Source organism: Somniosus microcephalus, chromosome 7, assembly GCF_052327205.1.
Source record: "Somniosus microcephalus isolate GS21.2 chromosome 7, FLI_Smic_1.0, whole genome shotgun sequence".
Taxonomy (NCBI): Eukaryota; Metazoa; Chordata; class Chondrichthyes; order Squaliformes; family Somniosidae; genus Somniosus; species Somniosus microcephalus.
In genome coordinates, this window is record NC_140993.1 from 78996114 (window position 1) to 79015203 (window position 19090).

Sequence of the window (19090 nt, forward strand, 5' to 3'; positions counted from 1 at the left end):
GGCTTGGTAGTTGGACTAGAAAAGTTCCATGGCTACATATATGGACTTCCCACCTTCACAGTTGAGACAGACCACTGCCCACTGGTTGCCATCAGAAAAAAAACCTGAATGAGATGTCTCCAAGGATTCAACGACTCATGATGAAGCTGCAAAGATATGACTTTGAACTGATCTACACACCAGGCAAACACATAGTGTTAGCAGATGCACTATCCCGAGCACCCACAATGAGTCATGTGAGCTCTACTGAGGACGACGTGGATGTTCATATGAGTATGGTCACTGCTGTGCTGCCCGTGTCAGACACAAAATCAAAGCAAATAGCAGAAGAAACAGTAAACAGTGTTACAAACAGTAATAGAGAACATTCATCATGGTTGGCCAAAAGGTTCCTGTCCAAAGTACTATCACATCAGGTCAGAGTTAAGTGTCGCAAGTGGACTATTACTAAAACAGAACAGAATAGTCATTCCACAGGCTCTACATCAAGACATGCTCAAAAGGATTCATGAGGGACACCTCGGAATTGAAAAATGCAAAAGGAGAGCAAGAGACACTGTTTATTGGCCTGGCATAAATAAGGACATTGAGAACATGATAGGCATATGTGAGACATGTCAGAAACACCAAAACAAACAAGCAAAGGAACCAATGATAGTAGCTGACTTACCAACAGCACCATGGCAAAAGGTTGGTATGGACCTCTTTCATTTGAATGGTAAAGACTATCTAATAGTGATCGACTACTATTCTAACTATCCTGAGATGGCGCTGCTCTCAAGCACATCAGCAAGCAGTGTCATAATGCATGTGAAATCCATCTTCGCCAGACATGGAATTCCCAGGATTGCCGTTAGCGACAATGGTCCGTGCTTCAACTGTAAGGAGTGGCAACAGTTTGCAGCACATTATGACTTTCAACACATCACATCCAGTCCTCTGTATGCTCAGTCGAATGGTAAGGCAGAGAAAGGTGTTCAAGTTCTCAAACAGCTACTGAAGAAAGCAACAGAAAGCAAGTCTGATTCTTATCTCGCCCCGCTGAGCTACGAGCCTCCCCTTTAGACTGTGGTTCTTCACCTGCTGAACTCCTAATGGGTCGCAAGTTGCGCACCACGCTACCCTGCTGTGCAAAAGAAAAGCAGAGTAAGGAACTAAGACAGAGACTTCAACTGTTAAAGCTGAAACAGAAATCATACTATGACAAGCCATCCAAAACTCTGAGACCATTGACAAGGGATGATGTTGTCAGGATTGAGGATCCAAATGCATGGAACAGGAAAGCTACAGTTTTTGAGGAAGTAGGACCAAGGTCATACACTGTTAGAACTGAGGAAGGACAGATTCTCAAGAGGAACCGCCGTTCCCTCCTGAAAACACAAGAAACTATCCAAGAGCAGATTGATGACAATGCCGCAACTGAATCTTGTCACTCACCACCAGAACAATCTAACACAAACACACATACAGGCTCTCATCAAAACACATCAGACTTACCTGTGCTGAGAAGATCCACACGTGAAGTAAGAAAGCCTGATAGACTTAATCTTTGAGCACAAATAAAACTATAATAAAAGAATGAAAAGCTTAGAGTTCATAAAGTAAAGCTTTGAAAATGTGTTGACTGTTGTGAAGATGTTTATGTTGTTATGATTGATTGATATTGATTTTGTTTAACCTCTAAGGAAGGGGGATGTAATGATCAGTAACATGTCATTCTAGAATGGTACACTAGGTGGAGCTGTATGTTTAGTGGTGGGCTACCCAGAAGGCAGTAGTCAAGATGGATGCCTGTGCACTAGTCCACATGGCTGAATAAATGACTAGCTCAAGCTAGCTGTTCATAATGAAAACATCTATTTATTTATGAACATAACAAAGACCTGTATATCAATTCTGCTGAAAAGAACAATGGAGAGGCCCAGGGAAAGAGCACAGAGTGCAGCCCCCATAGTCTCTTCTAAATCGATGCAAGGAAGGTCAAATCAAAATGAATCTGCAAAGTGCTGCTCAGCACCCAAAACTCCTTCACACAGCATTGAATCTCTCCATAATTCTCTCTCTCTCAGAATGCGTGGTGCAGAAATGTCGCCAACAAAAAAAGGCAGGAAGCGGCTGCCTTTAAATAGTGCTCCCCCAGTCCCTTCCTGACTGCAAAACATTCCCCTCTACCTGTCATTGCTAGCGGCAGGCAGAAAGGCAGGGGGCGCCACTCGATATTCAGTCCGGGGCGTTGCACGCTCGACTGACGTCACGATCTGCGGGCTCAGGAGATCATGGCGGTAGTGTTTAGCGTCGCAGCAAAATGTCTGGTCAATTTCGCGAGTGGTGGAAACATCGCCGCGCCCGGGCGCTAGTTGCTTTACGCCCCATTAGCGCCCTCTTATAGCGTTAATGGGAGGCGCAAAGCAACCAAATTTTCCCCCCTAAATATTGCAATTTATACAGCTCCCTGTGGTTAAATCCAGTATGACACCTTCAACTCCTGGACGGCAAACTGGCAGTGCAGATTGCCCACGCATTATAGAATCCATCCAATTTTTATCCCATTGATTTCTTGGAACGAAAAGTGGGATAATTATGTTCCTCTGAAAATAATAAATATATTTAACAAAGGTTCCATGATATTTTTTATTCATTCATGGGATGTGGGCATCGCTGGCAAGGCCAGCATTTATTGCCCATCCCCAATTGCCCTTGAGAAGGTGGAGATGAGCCGCCTTCTTGAACCATTGCAGTCCGTGAGGTGAAGGTACTCCCACAGTGTTGTTAAGGAGGGAGTTCCAGGATTTTGACCAAACAACGATGAAGGAACGGTGATATATTTCCAAGTCAGGATGGTGTGTGTCTTGGAGCGGAATTTGCAGGTGGTGGTGTTCCCATGCGCCTGCTGTCTTTGTCCTTCTAGGTGGCAGAGGTCATGGGTTTGGGAAGTGCTGTTGAAGTAGCCTTGGCAATGGTGCACACTGCAGCCACGGTGCGCTGGTAGTGGAGGGAGTGAATGTGTAAAGTGGTGGATGGGGTGCCAATCAAGCGGGCTGCTTTGTCCTGGATGATGTCGAGCTTCTTGAGTGTTGTTGGACCTGCGCTCATCCAGGCAAGTGGAGAGTATTCCATCACCCTCCTGACTTGTGCCTTGTAGATGATTCAAAGGCTTTGGGGAGTCAGGAGATGAGTCACTTGCCACAGAATACCCAGCCTCTGACCTGTTCTTGTAGCCACAGTATTCATGTGGCTGGTCCAGTTAAGTATCTGGTCAATGGTAATCACCAGGATGTTGATGGTGGGGAACTCGGAGATGGTAATGCCATATCAAGGGGAGGAGGCTGGACTCTCTCTGGTTGGAGATGGTCATTGTCTGGCACTTGTGTGGCATGAATGTTACTTGACGCTCCTCAGCCCAAGCCTGAATGTTGTCCAGTTCTTGCTGCATGCGGGCACAGACTGCTTCATAATATGAGGAGTTGTGAATGTAATTGGACACTGTACAATCGTCAGTGAACATCCCCACTTCTGACCTTATGAGGAAGGACGGTCATTGATGAAGCAGCGGGAGATGGTTTGGCCTTGACACTACCATGATGAACACCGCAGCAATGTCCTGGGGCTGAGATGATTGGCCTCCAACAACCACAACCATCTTCCTTTGTGCTAGTTATGACTCCAGCCAATGGAAAGTTTTCCCCTTGATTCCCATTGATTCCTATTTTACTAGGGCTCCTTGACACCACACTCGATCAAATGCTGCCTTGATGTCAAGGGCAGTCACTCTCACTTCAGCTCTAGAATTCAGCTCTTTTGTCCATGTTTGATCCAAGGTTGTAATCAGGTCTGGAGTCGAGTGGTCCTGGCAGAACCCAAACTGAGCACTGGTGAACAGGTTATTGGTGAGTATGTGCCACTTAATAGCACTATCGACGACACCTTCCATCACTTTGCTGATGATTGAGAGTAGGCTGATGGGGCGGTAATTGTCCGGATTGAATTTGTCCTGCTTTTTGTGGACAGGACATACCTGGGCAATTTTCCACTTTGTCGGGTAGATGTCCATGTTGTAGCTGTACTGGAGCAGCTTGGCTAGAGGTGCAGCTAGTTCTGGAGCACAAGTTTTCAGCACTACAGCCGGGATGTTGTTGGGGCCCATAGCCTTTGCTGTATCCAGTGCGCTCAGCTGTTTCTTGATATCACGTGGAGTGAATCAAATTGGCTAAAGACTGGCTTCTGTAATGGTGGTGACCTCAGGAGGAGGCCAAAAGGGATCATCCACTAGGCACTTCTGGCTGAAGATGGTTGCAAATGCTTCAGACTTATCTTTTGCACTCACGTGCTGGGCTCCACCATCATTGAGGATGGGGATATTCATGGAGCCTCCTCCTCCCGTTAGTTGTTACATTGTCCAGCACCATTCACGACTGGATGTTGTAGGACTGCAGAGCTTTGATCTGATCCGTTGGTTGTGGGATCGCTTAGCTCTGTCTATTGCATGCTGCTTCCACTGTTTACCATACATGTAGTTCTTTGTTGTAGCTTCACCAGGTTGGCACCTTATTTTTAGGTATGCCTGGTGCTGCTCTTCTACACTCCTCATTGAACCAGGGTTGGTCCCCTGGCTTGATAGTTATGGTAGGTTGAGGGATATGCTGGGCCATGAGGTTACAGATTATGGTGGAATACAATTCTGCTGCTGATGATGACCCACAGTGCCTTATGGATGTCCAGTTTTTAGCTGCTAGATCTGTTCTGGATCTGTCCCATTTAGCATGTTAGTAGTGCCACACAACACATTGGAGGGTGTCTTCTTGTTTAAAATGGGACTTCGTCTCCACAAGGACTGTGTGGTGGTTACTCCTATCAATACTGTCATGGACAGATGCATCTGCGACAGGTAGATTAATGAATACGAGGTCAAGTAGGTTATTCCCTCCTGTTGGTTCTCACCATCTGTCACAAGCCCAGACTGGCAGCTATGTCATTCAGAACCCGGCCAGCTCGGTCAGTAGTGGTGCTTCCGAGCCACTCTTGGTGATGGACATTGAAGCCTCCCACCAAGAATACATTCTGTGCCCTTGCTACCCTCAGTGATTCTTCGAAGTTGTGTTCAACATAGCGGAGTACTGACAGAGGATGGTAAGTGTAATCAGCTGGAGGTTTCCTTGCTCATGTTTAACCTGATGCCATAGACATCATGGGGTCCGGAGTCAATATTGAGGACTCCCAGGTCCACTCCTTCTCAACATATACCAATGTGTCGCCTCGTCTGGTGGATCTGTCCTGCCGCTGGGACAGGACAAACCCAGGGATAGTGATGGAGCAGTCTGGGATTTTGGCTGAAAGTGCTGTACTGTCGGAGATGCCATCTTTCGGATGAGACGTTAAACCAAGGCCCCATCTACTCTCTCAGGTAGACATAAAAGATCCCATGATTCTATTTCGAAGAAGGGCAGGGGAGTTATCCCCGGTGTCCTGGCCAATAATTATCCCTCAACCAACATAACAAAAAAAAACAGATTATCTGGTCATTATCACATTGCTGTTTGTGGGAGCTTGCTGTGCGCAAATTGGCTGCTGTGTTTCCCACATTACAACAGTGACTCCACTTCAAAAGTACTTCATTGGCTGTAAAGCGTTTTGAGACGTCCGGTGGTTGTGAGTGTGACTATATTTATGAGTATGACTATGTCAGGCTGTTGCTTGACTAGTCTGTGGGACAGTTCTCCCAATTGCTGGGTAATGAAGTATATATAATAATTGCAGAAATTTCACATATCTGATCAGTCTTTGGGTCTTTTCAGTTTTCAAAGCTGTGTGTGATGAGCTGAGAATCTGGACGGTGGTAATTTATTAATCTGTTAGTTTGAAATGAATTTTTATTTTCACTTTGAGCTTTCCAGTGAGTTATCTTATAACCAGCCGCTTACATTTGGTATCATTTTCTGTAATTGAGATCAATGCCCTCAAGACAACACTGCGTTTGTTTTCAGTGTTTTGAAAATGATGGCAAATTGCCAGCCAGCTGCTGAATTGTCAAATGGAGTTCCTTTGGTCATGGTTTAGTAATTTGAATTCATCCAGAGTTAGCTAAATCTGTCTGGAAAATCTGTCTGCTTGACAAAGTTTAGTGGAAAAAGTATTTTGGCTATTTTAATTAACATAAAATTCTTTGATTAGGCTTTGCTGATGAGCCACAAGTATAACAAGGAGAACATGAGACAGGGAACTGCACTAGTCGTAAGAGTCTTGTGAAGTGTTGGAACAGTTAACAAGTATCTGTAGCTCTGATAATGGCCCTTGTGGTGTTTATATCACTTATTTCCTTTGGCTGATTAGTTGCCTAAGTTACCTTTACTTTGCTGTTCCTCAGAGGTAAAAGGAAATGACTTTGCACTCCAAGTGGATTATATCACCACAGTAAATCAGTGTCTGGATATTCAAGGTACTCTAGAAATTTGTTACTAATTTGATTAGTGTGTCTCTCATTGACATGTTACTCTCGACAATTTGCAGTAGTGCAAAATGGTTTGAGCTTTTCATCAACTTCACGTTTAATCTTGTTTTTGTTTTACTTTCTTGTGTGTGTGGTTTTGTGCTAATCAAGGTGGGGAATGTTAATACTGCATATTACAACATTTTTGATTTCAGGTACCCAGTATCAGCATCAAGCATTCTCATGAGAGGTTTTAAATGCTTAGATGCAGAGTAAAGCTCCCTCTACTCTGCCCAACATATACCTCAGTCACAATCTCAGAAGAGCAGCTCCTAATGCACTGGTGAGCCATTTTTCCATTTCCCACACCAGCCATTCTCAGTGAGATTGTCAAACATTGCCTGAGATATGGGAATCCTCTTGACGTCCATTGTCTTTCATTTGACAACAACGTTAAGCTTCGGTTTCCATTCTGCCACATTTACATCATCCATTCAATTACAAATTGGTTAAAAGTTACTTCTTTACAGTCAGCTAGTCTGGCCATAGATGTGATAACATTAGGCAAACTTGTTGTCACTCATTAGAGACATATCTAGAATGTTACTAAGCCTATTGCCACTGTGTCCAGAACTGAGGATGGCCTGGAGCCAGGTTTGGGGCTGTGGACTGTGGGAGTGCAGATCTGACCTAAGTTTCAGGGAATTGGTAATCACTTAAAGGAATTCCTGACATTGAATCCAAGCAGAACTCTTCTTGTAATGTTAAAGTGCAGTAAGTGAGTCTCCCTCGGCTCAGTTTATCACTTCATAAAGACTCCTGTCTTGATGCTGTGTTGATAATCCCTTTGAGCGCATTAGAAATGTTACAAGCAATGTTTCTGTGAGTGAAAGGCCTTGGAAGGAGTACACCACAGACTAACCAGAATGATACCAGGGCTTAAGGGGTTAAATTATGAAGACAGGTTGCATAAACTTGGCTTGTATTCCCTTGAGTATAGAAGGGCGATCTAATTAAGGTCTTTAAAATAGTAAAGGGATTTGATAGGGTTGTTACAGAGAAACTATTTCCTCTAGTGGGGGAATCCAGAACAAGAAGGCATAATCTTAAAATTTCGCACAAAGAGTAGAGGAAATCTGGAAGAGTTGAACTCGAAACGTTGACTCTATTTCTCTCTCCACGGATGTTGCCTGGCCTGCTGAGTTTTTCCAGCATTTTCTGTTGTTATTGAGGAAATCTGGAACTTGCTCACCATAAAGGCTGTGGATGCTGGAAGAATTCAAATTTTTCAAGACTGAAATCGCTAGATTTATGTTGGGTAAGGGCATCAGGGGTATGGAACAAAGGCAAGTGAATAGAGTGGAGCTACAGATCAGTCATGATCTCATTGAATGGCAGAACATGCTCGAGGGGCTGAATGGCCTACTCCTGTTCCTTTTGTCCTAGTTCCCACCAGTTCAGCTTTGTTCCCTGTAGGAATATCGTTGCACCCAATTTTTGAGCATTAAATCAATGTTGGGGGAGGAATTTTGGGACGCGATCTCCTGCGCCCGATTTTCCCCCCGACCATGCCAATTTGGAAGCTGACGACTTCTAGGGGTGCCCTGCTGAAACAGGAGTTAGGGGCCTTGCATACGCAAATCGCCATTGTAGAAACCTGATCGAAATTGGTCAGCAAATGAGCAGAACAAGGGCCACACATGGTCCACCCAGTTATTCCGGGTCTTCAACAGCCTAATGAGCGTCCTTAAAGGGACCGCTGGAAACCATTCCAAAAAGGTAAGAAAACTTTCGAAAGGTCACATTTCTGTGGATCCAGGAGGAGCAGTAGCTCCAGGCTCCACAAAAATACTGTGGGACACTGCTAGCCTGGACCTACCCCCTCCATTTTGTCTCGCCCCCATCCAGGACCTACCTGTGGGCCGGCTCAGTGTCCGAGCCAGTTGGAATTGGTCATGCTCCGATCGGCGAACTGCTTCAGAACGCCCGATTGGCGTCCGCAGCTCACTGGTTTTATGCAAATAAAACCCAAGGATTGGACCTCAGGTTTCAGGTGTATGTTTGTCTCGCGCCTCTTATCACAAACCGACGCATGACAAATTTCTCTTCAAACATCTCTTATTAAAAGAAGAACCATTAAAAACTGAATTTTAAAGGCTGTTAGGAAAGTATAATACGCAGAGCTAATAGCACTTCAGACTTTACAATATAGAAAAGCGTAGAACATTAGTAGTTTTTCAGAAGAAAATTATTAACTCTGAGTATTATACTTCCCTTTCTTCTGAAAAACTATTAATGTTCTACGCTTTTCTATATTGTAAAGTCTGAAGTGCTATTCTACTTTGTTCCAGACTGTATAAAGCTAAATAAACACTTCTAATGTTAGTTACTTCAGTTTTATTTTATAGCCTGAGCATTCCAGAAGTTGCTGAGATGGAAAAGGATATACATCATAAATAGAGAGTTACATAATATACACAAGCCAGAGCACGTGTGCCAAGGGAAAGATGGCAGCAAATGGATTTTCAAAATGAAAACACCTGTTAAATCTGCTTATAACAATCCTCAATTTTATAATCGGTTCTTCCAACATTTTTTATTACCATGGAATTTTTATGACTGATGAAAACTGCCAATAAAATATATTTCAAGATGTTTGTTCACATGCAATAAAAAACATCCATGAAAGAAAGGATAAGCTCTGCATCTGACCTTACTGCTGATGATTGTCAATATTTACCACCTTGTTTCTTGTTGATGTAACATAACTGCGGAGAGAGTTCAGAATGGAAACAACTTTAGTGACAGTTAAACCTGACAGCATTGAATTTTGTTTTGCAAATTTGATGGCATTTGCGCTAACTCAGAAATATCAAATATTGCTTTGCCTTCTATCACTGTTTCATATATGACCCAGTAGCACAAAGATGTGGAATGCACTTGAAATTTAGAGCTTGGTCAATTGAGGTGTCCTGCATTGTGAATTTCTGTTAAAGTATTCTTTGATCAGATAAAGGTACCTTACATAGAATTACATTACATAGAATATACAGCACAGAAACAGGCCATTCAGCCCAAATGGTCTATTCCGGTGTTTATATACCACACGAGCCTCCTCCCACTCTAACTATCTTATCCCACTTTGTCCCCATAACCCTCTATTCCCTCCTCCTCATGGATGCATCAAACTTTGCCTTAAAAGCATCGATGCTTTCTGCTTCAATCACTCCTTATGGCAGTGAGTTCCACATTCTCACCACTCACTCTGTAAAGAAGTTTTTCCTAAATTCTTTATTCGATCTGTTAGTGGCCATTTAATGCTTATGCCCCCTTGTTCTGGGAGTGGGAGGAATTTTCACATGAAAAAATGAGTGGGTTGGAGGCGGTGGGGGGAAGTCAAAGCTTTAAAAACCTAAAACCCGCCCACTTTCACCTTTTACTCTGGCGGGATGGGGGCGCAGGCAACCAACCCACTGCCAGGAGGTGAGTTGGCATCTTAACCACTCCCGGGGTTGGGGATCGGACCCCCCTGGGGATTGACACCCTCCTGGGCTTGGAACCACCTGGGCTTGGAACCCCCCGCCCCCTTGGACCCAGTACCTACCTGTTGCTGCGGCCTCCTGTCCAGCCAGCATTCCATGCCTGAGGCCTCTGCTTTAACCTGGTGTGTAGGTTTAACTGCAGCCGGCCGGGAATCCCGGGCCTCGGGATTCCAGGTAGCTGCAGCAAGGCAGACACGGCCTCGGGGAGCAATCCTTGTGGGCTGGGAGGAGCAGCAAGCTCACCCACCAGCAGCCCGCCCCTCCCTGGGGATCGAACTCAGCCCTGGGGTCGGGGATTAGACTCCCCTGGGATCGCAACTGCCCCCTAGGATCAGGATTGGACACCCCCCCTCCCCCACTCCCGGGGTTGGGATCGGACCCCCCTGGGGATTGGCACCCCCCCTGGGCTTGGAACCCCCCGCCCCTCCTGGACCCAGCACCTACCTGTTGCTGCGATGTCATGTCCAACCAGCATTCCATGCCTGACTGGAAGCCAGCCTGTCATCAGTTAAAGTTTTCAAAATCTAAATCCCGACCCCCAACCCGCCCACTTTCAACCTTTACTTAGGTGGGAAGGGGGGCGGGCAGCCAACCCGCTGCCAGGAGGCAGGTTGGCATTTTAAATATGATAATGAGGCTTGAAGCCTCTACCTGAAGTCACAGGCACGCTATGGAGTTAAAACAGCAGGCCGGGAACCCCAGACTTTGGGGCGGGTTGGAAACAGGAAAATCCAGGCCAGTTTCTTCACATTCACCCTCTAGAACCCCTTCGTAATTTAAAAAAGTTCTATCAGGCCTCCTCTTAGACGTCACTTTTCCAGAGAAAAGAGCCCCAGCCTGCTCAATTTTTCCTGAGAGTTGCATTCTCTCAATGTTTGTAACGTTCTTGTAAACCTTTTCTGCACTTGCTCCAGTGCCTCAATATCCTTTTTTGTTGTTCGGAGACCAGAACTGCGCACAATACTTTAAGTGTGGTCTAACCAAAGTTCTATATAAATTTAACATACCTTCATGCTTTTGCATTCTATTCCTCTTGAGATGAACTCCAATACTTTGTTTGCACTCTTCATGGCCTTATCAATTTATGTTGCTGCTTTTAGTGTTGTATGTATCTGTATTCCCTGATCTCTTTGCTCCTCTGTCTCACATGTTGGTCTATTGAATTTTATTTGCCATTTATCCACCCGCTCTGCAAACTTGTTTATGTCTTCCTGTATTTTTGTACATCCTCTACATTTTTGGTTATTATAAATAAAGATGCTTGAAGTTCAGTTGGCACTCATTTCTCTCGTACTTTGTATACTTTACAAATCCCCTAGGTTTAGAGGGGATTTGAGGAGGAACTTTTTCACCCAGAGGGTGTATTGATTTCTTTGTGGGTTCAATGACGAGACATTTATGAAAGAGAATGTCTTTTAATCTAAAGCTTGTTCAACTCTTTTAACAGCATTTACAGGAGACATCATGCTAGTAATCCAGCTAGAACGAAACTGAAACTAAACTCAACTGCCTTGCTTGTCTCTGTCACATGCCCTCTGCTGGTCAGGCACAAGCAATCAATACATGCAAATATGCTGGTAAGGCATCATAATCAAACAGGCAAATACCATCTCTATTTGCTGATATCATTACATCTCCTTTTCTTAAAACAAAAGTATTTTACTTTTAACTAACAACATGTTTTCTTAGTATTAATCTGCATTTTAACTGTAACACTTAATGAACTTACATTATCATTATCATGATCAAGGTTTTTTAACCTTGCTTTGTGTGTTCACATGAAATATGTCAATACACTAGAACTTGAAGAAAGAATAAGATAACATTACTTCCTTCTATAACAATAGTCCTTAAATTTGCTCAATGAGTCTCTCAGGAGGCTTCACGTGTCTTGAGGATTTTCTGATTGATTGTCCTTGAATCTGAGTTGTTGCCTCAGATGATTGGTTCTCAGCTGTGTGATCAGGTTGTTCAACAGTATCAGACTCTTGACCTGCTGTGGCTGGTCCCATGAGAAGATCTCGACGATTTCTTCTCAGAACAGCACCCTCATCTGTCTGAATGGTGTATGATCTTGGTTGAACTTCACTCAGGACAGTTCCCTTCTGAGTCCATGTGTTTGTTTTGTCTTTCAACCTTACTTGGTCACCAGTGTGGAGTTCAGGTAGGTTTTGTGTTCCTCTGTCATAGTAGTACTTTTGCTTTTCTTTCTGTTGTTCTTTGAACTTCCTCACTTTCTCCCCCTCTTTTGTTTTCAGGAGGTTCTCCGGGATGGGTAGGTTTGACCTTAGCCGACATCCCATCAGGAGTTGGGCTGGTGACTTACCACACTCGAGCGGCATTGTGCGGTATACAAGCATGCTTTGGTAGAAGTCAGTTCCACTGTCTTTTGCCTTGTACATCAGTCTTTTCACTGTGTTTGCGGGCTCTCCTGGGTCAACAGCTCTGGACAACGTGTCTGCTGTATACATCAGCTTACCCGGTGTGTATGCAACATTCAGTTCATCATAGACTGTCTCTCCTTCGCTTTCCACAACGAGGACGCTCTTTACCAGGTTCAGTCTCTCACAGGCTTTTAAACCTAGTATGGCTTGCACATCCTTTGGCACCACGATTAATGCTAGCGTGTGCTCTCTGTCCTTGTGTGTTACTTTGACAATGCATCTTCCTTTCACTGGTATATCAGTACCTGTGTATCCTGTCACTTTCACTTTTATTCCATGTATCTTTGGTCTGGGTCTAATTTTCTTAAAATCAGTCTCTGACATCACATTAACTTCTGCTCCAGTATCCAATTTAAATGGAATGTGTATGTCATTCATTTTTATTGTCAACATCCAGTCTCTTTCTTCTTTTTTGTTTTCAGACACAACATCTACATTGAACTCCTCTATGTTGCTTTCATCTACTGCATGGACCTTGCTTTGTTGCGCTTGGTTCTTGCAGCAACGGGCATAATGGTTGTTTTTGTTGCATCTATTGCATGTTTTACCATATGCTGGACACTTTCTTGGTGTATGCTGTGTACCGCATCGACTACATGACTTTCGATTTTCCCTTTCATTTTCGTTCGCTGGCCACGCCTCTTTTTTCACATTGGCGCTCTTTTTGTTAACCGGTTTGTATCCGTTCATTCTCACTGCATCCACGTTGCAGCTACTGTCACTGAACAGCTCCTTTGCCTGCGACTTCACAGTCTCTGTAGCCCTACACAGTGCTATGGCTTTTCCCAGGTCTAGATCTTGCTCTCTTAGCAGTCTTTCCCTTAGACCATTATCTGGAATACCACACACCAGTCTGTCTTTTATCAGCGAGTCTGTCAGTCCCCCAAATTCACATGTTTTGCTTCAGTTTCTCAGTTCAGTCACATACTGATCAATAGTCTCACCCATTTTATGTACACATGTGAAAAATCTGTGCCTCTCAAACGTCACATTACGTTTAGGTATGCAGTAGGCCTCAAACTGTTCCATTATTTTATCTAGCTTCATTTTGTCTCCATCAGCAGCGAATGTGAAGTTATTATACACCTCCAGCGCTTCATCACCCACGACATGTAAGAACAGTGACGATTTCTTTTTATTACTTTTCTCGTCAGCTCCGATTTCTGATAAATACAACCCCACACGTTGTTTGAATCTCCTCCAATTTTCAGCCACATTACCTGTCAACTGAAGCGTCGCCGGTGGGTGTAAACCTTCCATTTTTCACTTCGTTAGCTATTCTCCAATGGTAAGCAACGATGTTCTCTTTTGGCTTGCTAATTTGTGGAGAGCTGATTTAACTTCAGATTTTTTCTCTTCATCTCTTTCAATCACTTCTGACACCATGTATTGATTTCTTTGTGGGTTCAATGACGAGACATTTATGAAAGAGAATGTCTTTTAATCTAAAGTCTGTTCAACTCTTTTAACAGCATTTACAGGAGACATCATGCTAGTGATGCATCTAGAACGAAACTGAAACTAAACTCAACTGCCTTGCTTGTCTCTGTCACATGCCCTCTGCTGGTCAGGCACAAGCAATCAATACATGCAAATATGCTGGTAAGGCATCATAATCAAACAGGCAAATACCATCTCTATTTGCTGATATCATTACAGAGGGTGGTTGGAGTCTGGAACTCACTGCCTGAAAGGGCGGTGGAGGCAGGAACCCTCACAACATTCAAGAAGCATTTGGATGAGCACTTGAAATGCCATTGCATACAAGGCTATGGACCAAATGCTGGAAAATGGGATTAGATTGGACAGGGCTTGATGGACGGCGCAGACACGATGGGCTGAAGGGCCTCTTTCTGTGCTGTATAACTCTATGACTTCTCAATATAGGAGAATTGTTACAGTAACATTAACGATGCATGTAAAACATTCTGATTTAGAATACTCACACAGAAATAATACAAGTAAAATATTCCAAGTATGTGATCCAAAGAACAAAGCAACATCACAAATAACTTCAACACACCTCATGACCTACGAAACTACAGAAACATTATGATGCATTTTTCTTTAGCTGAAAACATATTGCAAGAACTGCCAATCGAACATGTCAGGGCTAAACTTACAATACGATAAACATCTCCACATGACACATTAAACTGATTATAGCCAACTGTTATATTTTGGAAGATTTTAACGATTTTTCCTCAAAGAATTTGGGGAAAAAAAACTTTTAATGTTGGGCTTTTAAAAGCTTAGTGTATTCAGACGTCAAAAAATGGGACAATTGGTCCTACTCCAGAGAATTGAGACAAATGCTACTGAGCTAGTTTTGATGTTGTTTTCCCATAGATTGGAAATAAGCAATTCTTTAGCCTGTCTCAGCAATCAAAAAAATCTCACATCTGTTGTAAAGTCTTTGATTAGGGTGCAGGATAATGGAAAGGCTTTTAACTAGGAAGGCTGCAGGGGCAGTCAAGTTTTTAAAGAGAAATTTGCAAAAGTTTCTGCCTCGATAGGTCAGGAAATATTGTAAGAACAGTTAGAAATCATTTTGCTTAAGTCAAGTAAGATGACCTACTGATGTGAAGGAGCATGGTATTTTTTTTATTTTGTATCATTATGCAAAGATAATCATAGAATCATACAGCACAAGAAGAGGCCATTTGTCCCATCATGCATGTGCTGGCTCTTTGAAGAGCTACCCAATTAGTCCCACTCCCCTGCTCTTACCCACAGTTCTGCAAATGTTTCCGTTTATAAATTCCTTTTGAAAGTTACTTTTGAATCTGCTTCCACCACTTTTTCAGGCAGTGCATTCCAGATCATAACAACTTGCTACTTAAAAAAAATTCTCCTCACCTCCACTCTGGTTCTTTTTCTAAGTATTTTAAATCTGTGTCATCTGGCTCCTGACCTTCCTGCCAGTGGAAAGAGTTTCTCCTTATTCACTCTATCTAAATCCCTTGTAATTTCGAACAACTCTAGTAAATCTTTGCTTAACCTTCTCTTCCCAAAGGAGAACAATCCCAGTACTGTTTGAATTTAGTGAGTTCATTTATAACTACCATTCTGTATGTTCAGATTACTGCGAAATAAGACAGCTTATCAATTCAAAACAAGCCTAGTCTGACCAAGTGTTTGCTCAATCTGTCTTGAGAGTGATTGAAGAAGTACACATGCAAAAAACACAAATATCTGGTACGGTGGGTTCTATTGATACACCCTCAGGTTACGCTATTGTACAAATAGATATAGGGCAGTGTGAGTCAATTTGCACAAAGGGAAAGCGTGCAGAAAGGAAATTAGGAATGAGAGGGCATGAAGAATATTGGCAAGTAAAATTAAAGATGTTTTATAAATACATAAAGAATGAAAGAAAGACTTGCATTTATGTAGCGCCTTTCACGACCACTGGATGTCTCAAAGCACTTTACAGCCAATGAAGCACTTTTAAAGTGCAAGAGAATAACCAAAGAGAGAGTAGGATTTATTAGCGACCAAAAAGGTAACCTGTGTGATGAGGTGGAAGACGTGGGTATTGTTCTTAATGAATACTTCATGTCTGTCTTCACAAAAGAGAGGGATGATGCATTGTAATTAAGGAGGAGGAGTGTGAAATATTAGATGAGATAAACATAGTGAGTGAGGAAATATTAAGGGGTTTAGCATCTTTGACAGTAGATAAATCGCTAAGCCCGGACGAAATGTATCCCAGGCTGTAAAGAGAAGCAAGAGAGGAAATAGCGGAGGCCCTGACCATCATTTTCCAATCCTCTCTGGCTACAGGCATGGTGCCAGAGGACTGGAGGACTGCTAATGTTGTACCGTTGTTTAAAAAGGGAGAAAGGGATAGACTGAGTAATTACAGGCCAGTCAGTCTAACCTCGGTGGTGGGCAAATTATTGGAAAAAATTCTGAGGGACAGTATTAATCATCATTTAGAAAGGCACGGATTAATCAAGGACAGCCAGTGTGGATTTGTTAAGGGAAGTCATGTCTGACTAACTTGATTGAACTTTTTGAGGAGGTAATGAGGAGGGTCGATGAGAGTAGCGCGTTAAATGTAGTCTACAAAGATTTTAGCAAAGCTTTTGACATAGTCCCACATGGCAGACTGGTCTGAAAAATAAAAGTCCATGGGATGCAAGCAAAAGTGGCAAGTTGGATCCAAAATTGGCTCAGTGGCAGGAAGCAAAGTGTAATGGTTGAAGGGTGTTTATGTGACTGGAAGGCTGTTTCCAGTGGGGTTCCACAGGGCTCAGTACTAGGTCTCTTGCTTTTTGTGGTATATATCAATGATTTAGACTTCAATGTAAGTGGCATGATTAAGAAGTTTGCAGGTGATACAAAAATTGGCTGTGTGGTTGATTGTGAGGAAGAAAGCTGTAGACTGCAGGAAGATATCAAGATGGGCAGAAAAGTGGCAAATGGAATTCAATCTAGAGAAGTGTGAGGTAATGCATTTGGGGAGGGCTAACAAGGCAAGGGAATACACAATAAATGGTAGTGTTAAATCCGTGAATCTTGATGTATGGTGTCCTTCAAGAAATAGACAGAGACTGCAGAGGAACAATCAACAGGTATTTACTGGATGAGGGTTACTCTAAAACTAACAGTACAGATCCCTACTCAGGGTTTATATACAGGTGTGGTCACTGCCGGTACTACAGTATACAGGAGCTGTAAAAAGTAGTTCTCCCCTTAAAGGTACATACACTACAATTCCTCCCCTTTTAGATTAACAGTACCATAACATTCATTTAACAATTAACACTTTTAACATGCAACATTAACTGAAAATAGTCCATTTATAAATTCAGTCTTTGGGGCGGCTTCCTGATCCTTTCTGGACAGCGCCTTTCCTGTGTGTCTTGCTCTTGGTGCGGAGGCGATTCTGGCCCCCTGTCGTCGGTTGGTTCATCAGCTTCCGATGCTACTGTTTCTGGGGTAGATGCTACCTGTATATCGGGTTCATCACCAGGTACGCGAGACATAGGGTTGACTCGTTCCTGTGACTCTAGGATCTGGTCGACATGGCGTCTCACAATGTTCTCCCCAACATCCACTGTGTACATTAGTGGCCCCTGCCATGTGCATATCGTTCCTGGTTACCATTTCTCTGTTCGGTAGTCGTGGGCCAAGACTGGTTGCCCTACATTGAAGCTCCTTGTCGGCTTCTCATTGATGTGCTGGAATTGCTTATTCTCAACATCTCTTCGTACATTTGGTCTGAGCAAATCCAGACGAGATCTCAACCTTCGGTTAAAGAACATCATGGCCGGGGTCTGGTTGGTGACTGCATGTGTCGCATTTCTGTAGGCTAACAGGAAATTGTCCACCTTATGCTGCAGTGGAATGTCGTCATCACACATGGCCCTTACTGCCTTTTTAAAGGTTTGTACGAACCTCTCAGCCAATCCATTTGTGGCTGGATGATACGGGACGGATGTGTAATGCCTTACCCCATTCCTTTTCATAAATTTCCGAAACTCTTCGGACACAAACTGTGGTCCGTTATCAGAGCAAATCTGCTCTGGCAAGCCGTTCCTGGCAAATATGGTCCGTAGGACTACAATCGTTTTCTCTGTAGTGGTGGAGGACATTTTGATCATCTCAGGCCATTTTGAGTGCGCATCCACGGCTACTAAAAACATTGAGTCCATGAATGGACCAGCAAAATCAATGTGCACCCGTTGCCATGGAGATGAGGGCCACTCCCATGGGTGTAGAGGGGCATGTGGTGGTGCATTTTGGACCTTCTGGCATCCTGAGCAGCTCTTTGTCAGGTCCTGGATTTGCTGATCGATCCCCGGCCACCACACATAAGCCCTAGCAAGGCTTTTCATTTTCACCCCTCCCAGATGGCCTTCGTGAAGCTCATTGAGCACTCTCTCCCTTAACTTGGGTGGAATTACCACTCGGGATCCACACATCAAGGTCCCCCGGCATACTGACAGCTGTTCTCTTCTGGATGAGAATGCTGGCAACAGTGAGTCGCCATGTGTTGGCCATCCCTTCACCGTCAAGTCATATACCCGAGACAGTGTCGGGTCATTTCGGGTCTCCTTCTCTATATCCGCGTTAGTTACTGGCAAGCATTCAATTATAGTCGAATAAAATATTTCGACAGGATCCAACTGCTGGTGCTTCCTCCGCCGTAGGCAGCGGCAGGCGTGATAGCCCATCAGCGTTTCCATGCTGTTTTGTGCCCTTATACTCTATTTCATATTGGTTCGCCCCTAGAAAAAGGGACCATCTTTGCAGCCGTTGCGCAGTCATCACCGGAACGCCCTTCTTTGGATTAAAGATGGAGACAAGTGGTTGGTGGTCAGTCAACAAGGTGAACTTCTGCCCGTGCAGATAGTGGTTGAACTTTTTCACTCCCCACACTAGGCTGAGGGCCTCCCTGTCAATCTGGGCGTAGTTACGCTCGGCTGAGGTTAGTGACCGAGACGCAAAGGCTACTGGCCTCTCCGAGCCGTCCGGGAATTTGTGCGACAGCACCGCTCCAATACCATAGGGTGATGCATCACACGCCAACCGAATTGGTAGTGCTGGGTTGAAATGAGCCAACACCTCTTTTGATGTAATCAATGCTTTGCTCTTCTGGAAAGCTCGTTTACATTCGTCACTCCACTTCCATGGTACCCCCGTTTGCAGTAGGGTGTTCAGTGGGTGTA